General features: G+C 37.8%; 1 protein-coding gene across 4 annotated transcripts in view; it reads left to right on the top strand.

Moving 5' to 3' along the window:
* CSMD1 (CUB and Sushi multiple domains 1) overlaps nt 1–12223 on the top strand; it is a 2022178-nt gene that overhangs the window by 184618 nt on the left and 1825337 nt on the right. The window lies entirely within an intron of this gene.

Below are 12223 nucleotides of genomic sequence, written 5' to 3'. Positions count from 1 at the left end.
ATCTGAAAGGCGCCCTGATATTCCCTAACATCAATACCCACAGCATTTGTATAAATCTTGCTTGACTTGATTCTGTCCCCAAACCCACTTCTTATGGAGGATTACAGTTCCATATTTAGCTGTAAACTCTTCCATTATGTTGTATATTGCCAAAATTGTTGGCTCAAAGGAGTTTGATGAAAGATTTTAATGAAACAAAAGGGATAAACTACCCCCAATTTTTATGGTTTTACAACCAGCTCTAGGGGGAATGGGGACTATTGCCTTCTCCCTAATTCAGTCATTCATTGATTCAATATTTACTTAACGAGGAAAGGATTTATATCTTTCATCATGGTTTGCAGGTTCAAGCCTCGTGGAAGGCTCTGTGCTGACGGTGTAGACCCTGCTTGAGATTCCGTCTCTCTCCCCCCCCCCGACCTTCTGCCACTCCCTGACTCATGCTCACTCTCTCTCAAAAATAAATAAACTTAAAAAAAAAAAAGAATTTCATCCCATGGCATAGAAAGGCAATTTTCATGGTATAAATAGATGTCCTTAAATAAATTTTAGGTTTGACCTCGTAAATCTTTCGTATTTATTATTAATTATCTAGTTAAATGGAAAGCCTCTGATGGTAATGCAAAATTAGACTATATTTTAAGTTTATTTATTTTGATGGAGGGGGAGGGGCAGAGAGAGAGAGAGAGAGAGAGAGAGAGAGAGAGAATCTCAAGCAGGATCCACACCATCATCACAGAGCCTGATATAGGGCTCGAACTCATGAACTGTGAGATCATGACCTCAGGCAAAACCAAGAAGAGTCAGATGCTTTACCAACTGAGCCACCCAGGCACCCCTAGTTTGGATTATTAAACCATCATTCAACCAACCATTAAGTAAACAGCTTTTGAAAGCCTATCAGACACGGTATGAGGTCAGTGTACCCTGGGTCCAAAAATCGTACATGGAACCTGGCCTCATGGAACTTACAGTGTAAGGAGATAAAGGAGATCACTTAAATTATTAGCTACATAAGTACCATGAAAGGCAGGTGCAGTGTGGGTGATAGGTATATCTTATCTGAGGGAGATGGGGAAGGTATGAAGCCTTCCATTAGAAATATGACATTTGAAAAGAGTCCTGAGGGTGAGTGGGTGCTGAACTGGCACAAAGCAGAGAGGATGTTTTACAAATTGAGCAGTGCATGGAGAAGTCTTACATTGGAAAAGGCATTAAAGTATTCTCTTTGGACTTGGAAAGTGTGCCACACAGCACACAATATTCTATATAAGAATGCTTTCCTATTGATGTGGCTTGTTTGGCTTCTCAAAAGACCAAAACAAAAACCAATATTAAAACACAAGTTAATTAAGATTGTGGCCTCAACTGGCCAGGTGTAAATTTTAGAAGGCTATTGGGGGGTATCCATTCCTGGGGAGCTGCTGCTTCTCCAGTGGGCTGGACATGAACACATAGGATGAGGTGTTTGGTTTTTTTAAGACAATTTGTGATGTTCTGATCAACAATTTAACTGCTGGTACTTTTCCTCTGGAATATCTGAACACATGTTTTTCTTTGACCAACTCCTAGAACCATTGGGAGGGAATGAGAGCTTGGCTATGTGGTGACTAAAAGCAAGTCTTAAGCTTTATCTTTACCATTTTCACATGAATTAAAGGCAAAAGCCATGCCTGGGACAAAGCAAATATGTTTTTTCTCAAACTATTTAAAAAACAAAACTTCCAAATTTATTTTATGAAACCTGTATCACCTTGATACCAAAACCAGGTAAACACACCACAAAAAAGAGAACTATAGGCCAAAATCTCTCATGAACATAGATGCAAAAATCCTTAACAAAATATTAGCAAACTGAATACACAACGCATTAAAATAGTCAGACACCACATTAAGTGGGATTTATTCCCAGGATCCAAGTGTGGTTCAATATTTACAAATAAATCGCCATGGTACATCACATCAATAAAAGAAAGGATAAAAATCATATAATCATTTCAATAGATGCAGAAGAAGAATTTGACAAAGCACAACATCCATTCATGACAAAACCCTCAACAAAGTAGATCTAGAGGAAATATACCTCAACATAATAAAGGCCATATATGAAAAACCCACAGCTAATATCATCCTCAATGGTGAAAAACTAAGAGCTTTTGCTCTACAATCAGGAACAAGACAGGGATGTCCACACTCACCATTGTTATTCAGCACAGTACTGGAAGTCCTAGCCTCTGCAGTTACACAACACAAAGAACTAAAAGGCATCCACATTGGTAAGAAACAAGTAAAACTCTCATTATTTGCAGATGACATGATACTACATTAGAAAATCCTAAAGACTCTACCCCAAAACTAATAAAACTGATAAATGATTTCAGTAAAGTTTTAGGATACAAAATGAATATCCAGAAATCTGTTGCATTCCTATACACTAATAATAATAAAATAGCAGAAAGTGACATTACGTAAGAAATCCCATTTACAATTGCACCCAAAACAATAAAATATCTGAGAGGTATTAACTAAAGAGGTGAAAGATCTGTATTCTGAAAACTATAAAACACTGATGAAAGAAGTTCAAAATGACACAAATAAATGGAAAGACATTCCATGCTCCTGGATAGGAAGAACGAATATTGTCAAAATGGCTATGCCACCCACAGCAATCTACAGATTTAATGCAATCCCTATCAAAATACCAACAGCATTTTTCATAGAGCTAGAACAAACAATTCTAAAATTTTGTGTAGCCACAAAGACTTGGAATAGCCAAAGAAATCTTGAAGGATAAACAAAACTGGAGGTATCATCATTTCGGATTTCAAGTTATGTTATAAAGTGGTAGTAATTGAAAATGTATGGTACTGGCATAAAAATAGGCACAGAGATCAATGGAATAGAACAGAAAAACCAGAAACAAACCCACACTTACATCGTCAACTAATCTTTGACAAAGGAAGAACGAATATACAACGGGAAGGACAGTCTTTTCAACAAATGGTGTTGGGAAAACTGGACAGCAACATGAAAAATAAAATGAAAATGTACTACTTTCTTTCACCATGCAGAAAAATAAACTAAAATAGATTAGGACCTAAACGTGAGATCTGAAATCATAAAAATTGTCGAAGAGAGCACAGGCATAATCCCTTTAACATTGGCCATAGGGACATTTTTCTACCTATGCCTCTTGAGACAAGGGATATAAAAGCAAAAGTAAACTATAAAAACTACATCAAAATAAAAAGTTTCTTCACAGGGAAGGAAACAATCAACAAAACTGTGGAATGGGAGAAGATATATGCAAATGATATATCTGAAAAAGTGTTAGTATCCAAAATGTATAAAGAACTGATATGACTCAACACCTAAAATAACAACAATAATCTAATTAAAAATGGGCAGAAGACATGAACAGTCATTTCTGTAAAGAAGACATATGGATGGCCAAAAGACACCTGAAAATATGTTCAACATCACTCATCATTAGGGAAATGCCAATGAAAACTAAGGTGAGATATCACCTTATGCTCATCAGAATGGCTAAAAAAAAAAAAAAAATACAAGAAACAACAGGTGTTGGTAAGGATGTGGAAAAAAGGGGACCCTCTTGCACTGTTAGTGGGAATGAAAACTGGTGGAGCCACTCAGAACAGAATGGAGTTTCCTCAACAAGTTAAAAATAGAACTACCCTGTGATCCAACAATTGGGTCTTTACCCAATCAATACAAAAACATGTATTCAATACAAGAATACAAGAGGGGGAGTGGCAAAGACAGAGGGGAACAGAGGATACAAAGCAGGTTCTGTGCTAAGAGCCGGGAGCCCCATACAGGGCTTGAACTCACGAACCATGAGATCATGAGTTGTGCTGAAGTTGGAAGCTTAGCCAATTGAGCCACCCAGGCGCCCCTTGCTAGGAGATGTTTGAAGCAACTGTTTTATCCTCTGACGGTTCCCTGGAAATTCCTGATATGAATGCATGATCGTATAATCACGTACAACACAATTGACTGATTTCCTTGATGCTCTTCTTTGGGAGTGATTTTTCCCTACTTTTAAAAATGATATTCTTGGGGCGCCTGGGTGGCGCAGTCGGTTAAGCGTCCGACTTCAGCCAGGTCACGATCTCGCGGTCCGTGAGTTCGAGCCCCGCGTCAGGCTCTGGGCTGACGGCTCAGAGCCTGGAGCCTGTTTCCGATTCTGTGTCTCCCTCTCTCTCTGCCCCTTCCCCGTTCATGCTCTGTCTCTCTCTGTCCCAAAAAGTAAATAAACGTTGAAAAAAAAATTTAAAAATGATATTCTTACCCCCAAAGAATAGTATCCATGAATTCAGATATATTTGTCTTGAATGGACACAGCAGTTTTCCCTGAATGAATAGCTGTAGCTACTTTTATTAGCAATAAGATCCATCCGGTTTGGTTTTGTTTTTTTCAGAGTTCGATTTGGCAGCCTGCAGTGGGGAAGCTCGTATTAATACGTATTAATCTTCCTCAGGCTGCAGAGTAAAGCTTTGCTGAGAGATGAACAGGATGTTCCCCAATTATAGAAATCAGGTTTTGTTGATTGCTCATGGTCCTGAATGATGATTTCTATCCCTGACCCCCAAATTTCTGCTCTGTCATTGGAAAATGTAGCTGAAGAATATTTGAGTCCAATTTAGTTGAGAGCTATGGAGAGAAGACCTTAAATCATGAAAGCACCATCACTGTGATGTATGACTGCTGGCCTGTAGACTGTGAAAGATGATCCTGAGTTTCTAAAATACATTCATGTTATGTTCCCTTGCATCAGGTAATCTTTCTGAGTGGTCACATCCAACAGTGTTTGTTTTAAGACCAATGTGTTCTAATTGGTTGGAACCGCTTGCCCAATGAATGTTAATTTGATTCCTGCCTGTGGTCTGATTAATTTTAAGGTGAGAGCATTAGCGTCCGGTCTATTATGAAAAGTATCCAGCAACATATTTAGTTGTGTTACCCTTTTTCTACCACAAGGGATCCAAGAGGACATACTTTACTCCTTATAGTTATTCTTAAAGACAGGCCAAGCTTCGGGTAGATCCTATGAGTCGGCTGTTTCAGATCGTTTATCTTTTTCCTCTGAATTCCCAGAACCCAGCAAAAAGGACTGTACTCAAGCAGGTGCTCCATAAATATTTGTGGCAGGCGGGGAGGAAGGAAGGCTGGAGGGACACATCGGAAAATGAATTTGGACACGTTCCCTTCTACAGCACAAGTAGGCAGGGCCATTTCCACAACCAACACCCATGACAAACGATGGTTCATGTCTGTTCTTAACACAGCAATCAAAAGCCGCTGCTGATTGACGGGTATTGGCATTCAGAACGATGTGCTTGCCAAGCCTTTACACCCCAGGCTATCTGGATCGTGAAGGTGGATTCCTCCGTTTTGCATCAGCCACAAAATTTCAATGCAAGTGAGCGTGCTAACAACAACATTTAGCCCACATTAGTAGTATTTAAAGATTCAACCAGATGCACTGTCCATGAATGATAGTAACATGATACAGAATGGATGTGCAGTCCACTCTTTGGGAAATAATGTTCTCGTGAGTTCCTACTGATGAGTGTGTTACATTAGAAAGAGAACTTTCATTTCTCCTTATGGAGACCTTTAAAAACATACCATTCCTCTGACATCTGTTGACCCATTATTATAGGAGAGATACAGCGCTAATATCTTAAATGCATTATTTGATTTAACTCATAAAGTGATAATGTTCTAGGTGGTATTTTTATTCCATTTAACAAATGAGTAAATATAAATTGATATAGGTAGGTAGATAGAGGACAGATAGATAACACAATACACATATATATAACATGCATATATATGTTAATATTTATTCTAGGATTATTAATATCCCTGTGAAATATTACCATAAAAATGGTGAGTGACGGTCCATTCCAAGACCCAGTGCCACATGACAATGAGCATGTATTTATCTCTGATGCATCTGTGGTTTTTCTGGGGTACCTATTCCAGCTAAGGTTGGCTCAGCTTGGCCCTGGGGCAAGCTTTCTGCTCAAGTGTGCACTGTGGGTCTTTTATTTTTAAGACAATGATAGACCATCGGGAGCACGTTCTTCTCATAGTGAAGAGAGGATCTCAAGAGAGTGGCGTCTCTTAGTGCTTACTTTGGAAATGACACACCTTTACTTGTGCTCTTGAAAATTAGCATGGCTGGTCGTACGGCCATGCTCAACATCAATGTGGCGGGGAAATATAGGGAAATCTTGTCTACCTTTTGTGGATTGAGCTGTGAAGGTATATGGTCAAGGACAAGGATACAGTGAGTAATAAAACATTGGGACCAATGCACTTTCAACCATAATCACAGACTTAAATTTCCTGAGTACTAGTCTGTGTTTTCCATTAATTTGCCCTGAAAATGTACTACCCCGGTGATGAAAGAAATCTAAAATAGAGAGTGATTTTCCTACCTTAGGATATGTCTATTTTGAGATTGTGACATAGGCGAGATGACATTTGAATTAGTCTTTTGTAGTATGGTGCCTTTTAAAAATTAAAACATGGTATAGGAGTGAATAAATGCATACTAGCTTAGGAGGGTGCATACCAAATCTGTCCTTGCTCAACCAGAACCTAGGGAGGGTAGGGATGTCTTTCAGGCAGGGGTCTTCTTATTGTTTGTTTGTTTGTTTGTTTACTCATTTTAATGTTTATTTATTTTAATGTTTTATTTATTTCTGAGAGGGAGGGAGAGAGAGAGAATGAGAAGGGGAGGGCCAGAGAGAGAGGGAGACACAGAATCTGAAGCAGATTCCAGGCCCTGAGCTGTCAGCTCAGAGCCCGACATGGGGCTTTAACTCACAAGCCACAAGATCATGACCTGAGCTGAAGCTGGACACCCCACTGACTGAGCCACCTAATTGCCCCATCTTCTTATTGTTTAATGTGCTGTCATCTTTTTCTGGTCCCCCAGACAAATGCATGGCCCCAGAATTCATGGTGATCACACCTGAGTAGATTTTGCTGATAAAATGGGTGGTTTTCAAATGAAATTCATTGTTCAGTGACCAGGTTTAACAAAATGCATTCTACATTGACCATGCAGCATATGTAACCAATGTGACAAGGCATATGTATATATTATATATATACTATATGTATTACATATATATACATATATATGTATATAATATATATTATATAGATTTATTATATATAGAATTTATATATAGAATTTATTATATTTAGAATAACATATATGTATTATATAGATTTATTATATATAGAATTATATGTATAATTCTATATAATATATATGTGTATATATATACATATATATGTGTGTGTATATATATACACACATATATATACGTATATATATACATATATATATGTATATATATATATACATATATATGTGTGTGTATATATATATATATATATATATATATAGTATAACCTGAGAATGAATTTAATGCCTATTTCTAGATGGACATGAAAAATTAACTCACCTGTATTTTAAAGTGGTATTTACTTTCAAACCTCCCCTGTTTGTTCATATGATGTGAGACAAAGAGCTCCAGAGGAAAGAATCAATTTAATTTAAGCAGAATTTGTTGCCTGCCTGAGGTTGAGGGTGAGGGGGGTACTTTCATGCCATAGACCTTTGCTTTATCCACAAGTGGGGAGGGGAGAGGCCAGTCAAAGGGAACAGAACTGGAAAGATGATGGAATGGGGCTTCAGCCCCAGGTGGAAACGCACCAGGTTCCTAGGGTCTACCTGCCTCTGACAAGCTAACATGACTGCCTCTGACAAGCTAACATGACTGCCTCTAACAAGCTAACATGGCTTCTGAATGTCATTGGATCCATGCCCGTCCCCAGCAGGATGGAATGTGTCCAGTTCACCAGGATTGTTGGTGGTTCTTCTGGGCATGACCGTCTGACGCCATCACAAGTCACTGCTTTCTAGAAATTTCCACACACTTGGCTGATCTAGTGTTTTTGTTGTTTTCATTTTGAAATTATGGGTCCATAGATGACATCGAAAGTCCAAGTTTCTGCCATCATCCTGCCTGTTTCATCAGGAAGCCTCAGATAATCCTTTTGGTTAACTTTTACTTAATGTGAAGAGTAAAAGTGCTTAGTGATAAAAAGATTGTCTAGCAAAGGTGCACTTTTACGTTTTTGAGGCCCACGTGCCATCTGAGTTTAGTCGCCCTGATGGCATGTGGAATTTGTAATAATTTCTTTTACAGTGTTTGTGCTTCTTCCTTAAGTGAGCGTGTGTTCTCGGGTCCTCTCTGTCCCAGGACTACATTTCATCTGGAAGTTACTCTCCTTGAATCATCCCATATTCATCAGTGGAATATGGCAGGGTTGGAAATTGGAGCAAAATATAATATGATTCTTTATTAGGTCAGTTCTGTTACTTACATGCAAATCATTTAATTTGAAAATCATTTACGCTTTTAAAGATACTTCACAAGCATTAGCAATGCGGTGCGTGTAGCACTTCTTGGATTTGGCTCTCTGTCTTTGTCTCCGGTTCAGATCTAAAGCAAGGGAGAGTGAGAAAGGTCAAATGATATGACCAGGGCGTGTGGTGGAGTGACAATGAAAAGTGCCAGAATAATGCTGGCCAACTGCTAGACCTAGGCTTGCTTCTTCACTCACCAGGCGTCCTGACTATATTAAGCAAGGTCTCAGTCACCTAAAGCACAAGAAACAATTTATCACAGTAGATCATGGTAAGACTAAGACCATAAATTGACAAAGTGTTTCACGGTTTTCAACGGACATTTAGCTGATACATAAATAAAGCAGATTACATAGAATGAACAGGACACACTAAATGTAAACACGACAGAGCAAGGGCAAAAAACACACAGCTTCAGGGCTCATGGGATATCAAAGGGTCTCACCATTCAAATGAGTGAACTAATGTATCAGATAATGACCTGTGCTCTGGATTTGTCGAAAGCTGTCAGGGATCATAGTACTATATTGAGTTTGTTAGGAACAAACTATGTCATGTAAACATAAAAATGCTAATACTTTTCTTGGAAGTTTGTGTATAATGTATGCACACATTATTGGTTCTGTGTTTTGATCAGTAAAAATTCTGCATTATGTTCCCCTTCTGTCCATTCTCCTTCCCACCCTCCTTCCTCCCTTCTTTTCACCCTTTTTTCTGCTGGCATATAAAGGAAGCCAGGAGTTTCTTTTTACATTAAGAAGAAATTTACACTGAAAACAATTTATGATTGGCAATTTATCCAGCAATGGCATGAAAAAGATTAGGGATGTACTTTCTTAAAATAATTTAATCAAAATCTATTTATTTTGTATCCTATTTTTAATCTTTGAATATCCTACATGACTTTTTTCAAGAGATGACTGCTTCTATTTTATCTATCTATCTATTTATTTATTTATTTATATTTATTTTTAGAGAGAGCATACGGCAGGGTGTGGGGGGGGGGGGAGCTGAGAGAGAGAGAGAGAGAGAGAGAGAGAGAGAGAAAGAGAATCCCAAGCAGGCTCAATCCCACAACCCTGGGATCATGACCTGAGCTGAAATCAAGAGTTGGATGCTCAACCCACTGAGTCACCCAGTCTCCCCAGTAATTGACTGTTTCTGTTCTGTTGGTTTTCCAGTATCAATGATTAAAGGCTCATATTTTAAGAATCTTAGAAAATGTATTTTAACTCATCCAGTTAAATATGGTCTGAATTTAGTGGACATTATGTCATTATTAACTTCTATTCAGAATACAGGAATACTTAATTCTGACTCATAAAAGAAATATTTTTTTTATAATAGAAATGAGTTTAACTGTTGAACAAGTATCTAAATGGCTGTGACATAAAACATACGCCCTGCTACTATTTTATTGGCATTTGTAATGTAGCTTTCCAATATGTCACAACCGTTGAATTTCTAGCTCAGGATACAGTGTCTTTGACTTATAAAGGATTCGGTGAAGACGTGTGTCCTGTGAACGGCCATCATATCAATAGAGGTTGAGTATGGGCTGCTTTCTTAAGTAATTTGTGCAATTGTTAGTTAATATCACACAGACACGATGATGGTAACTAGAATATTCTATGAGGACCCTGACTCTAAGAACATGGGCAAACAGAGCACTCAGGACACCTGATAACATTCTATGAAAAAAATAGTATTTCAAAATGTTTCTGGAATAGGCATCAGTGGAAAAATTTAGAAATGAACGTAACTGGATTTCATTTGTTTTATTTTCAGTTAAATTAAATGGTGGTTGGGAGACCTAGATCTTTTCAGTAATTGGGATCTACAGAGCAGCCAATTGAAAGATATACTCTATTTTGTAAATAAAACCACTGAGACAATATGAGTATAACTTGTTCCTGTGATGATTTGGTCTAATGAGCATCAGAATCAAATTTCAGCCCAAAGCAGTCTGACCTTCTCTCTTTCCATCATGTAATACTCCTTCCTAGAATAGGGACAAGAAGGAATATATATTGAATATTTAATAACTTATGTGGATTAAATCATTAGTAGTCAATAGTACATGAAGCCAAGTGTATATTGCAAAGGTAATTTCCATGAATTCTCCATTGTATACTAAGGGAATAATTTCTATTATTGCTTTTCCTGGGAAATATTTTTGAGGAAGCTATAAATGATAACTTTAGATGTAAAAGTGTGGAATTGAACATTACTTTGGAAAGTGTCCAGGGTTACCTTAATGTATATTAACAAATAGCTAATATTAGTGAATAGTCCTCTCAATAGTACAAAATCATTACATGTGTGATCTTTCAATAAGACTAAGAAAATGTACCTTCCGATAATAGATGACATTTATTGCACATGATATCTCAATCCCTTTTTATGGAACTGACATAAGAGAAAACATATTGACATCTGGTGACTTTAGAGCTGGCACTTGTAACATAAGGATTCTGAAAATAGAATTTATTGCATAAGCTGACAACATTAAGATCACTGGATTCTTCCTTTTTCCACTGGTCGGTGTTGCACAACTTGCAAACACTCAGATCTTGTATTGTTTTCGCATCTGGAAGGACATACTGTGTGTTTCTAGAACTAAATGTAGTTAAAGTCTCAATGAAATCACAGATGTTCATATATCTAGAGGCAAGGACAAGTATAGTAGAAGTTTATTCACATATTGAGCTTTCTCTTTTGAATAGAATACCAAAAATATTCTTTCACATTATAAATAAGGCGTTACAAAGTTATTAGAAGCAGGAAAGTCCATGCATAGAAAGGGAAGGAATTTGCTCTTTATAAACTGTGATTTGAGGATTATCATCGTTATATTGCTTAGGCGTTCAGTGTGTACCCCTATCTTCTTAAGTACTGTCTTGTTTTTTGTTGGTTTTGGGGATTTTTTGTTTGCTTTATCTTTGTTGATTTTTATGTGTGTTTGTGGGTATGAGATGGCAAATAGGGGAAGAGTAATCCCTCCAGGTACATTCCCCATGGGGATGCTCCTCTCCATTCTCACACACATGTCACACACACAGGCGTGCTTTTTGGTGGTTCCTAACTGGATGTCTGGTGGTGGGTCAGGGATGTGATGGTGATGCTTAAATCCTGCCTGAGCCAGTACAGGGGCAAAGTGGGAAGAGGCAACAGTAGCTCAAGCCAATACTCTGATGCAAAATGAGTCTCTCTTATTTCAGCCTTAGGTATCTGAATGAGTTCATTTTCCATTGCTCTTTAATTCTGAGACTCCTCTAGACCTTCTTAAGACTTTTGTTGGACAGAGGTCATACCCTCGCCATCATTGAGCTCACTCTGGGCGTGTGCTAACATGTATCCATCGCTTTGCAGATGTTTGAATGTCCACGATATATCTAGACTGCAGAAACAAGTTGCAGGACCTCGTTGCAATTATAGACTCAGTAAATGCAGGAGGAAAAGATGGTAAGACGAAATGAAAATATGGAGATTACATTGGGTAGTAGTAAACATGCTGTCTCGCAATGGTACTCAGACCTGAAATATACTGGCCTTTCCCAGTTTAGAAAATCCGAAAAAAAAAAAACTACCTCTATCCTTTGTCGACCCAGAACAATGTAGCTCTATTCTCCTGTTTTACTCACAGATTTTTTTTCTTTACTTTTGTTTTTCTTTCTTCTTCTTTTTTGGTGTCACAAGATTTCTGTATTTTTGCTATGTCTGGCACTGGATTGTCAGAGTTT

The sequence above is a fragment of the Leopardus geoffroyi genome, chromosome B1 (assembly GCF_018350155.1).
Source record: "Leopardus geoffroyi isolate Oge1 chromosome B1, O.geoffroyi_Oge1_pat1.0, whole genome shotgun sequence".
Classification (NCBI taxonomy): domain Eukaryota; kingdom Metazoa; phylum Chordata; class Mammalia; order Carnivora; family Felidae; genus Leopardus; species Leopardus geoffroyi.
Note: the sequence above shows the minus strand (reverse complement) of the source record. Positions and strands in the feature narration are given on the sequence as shown.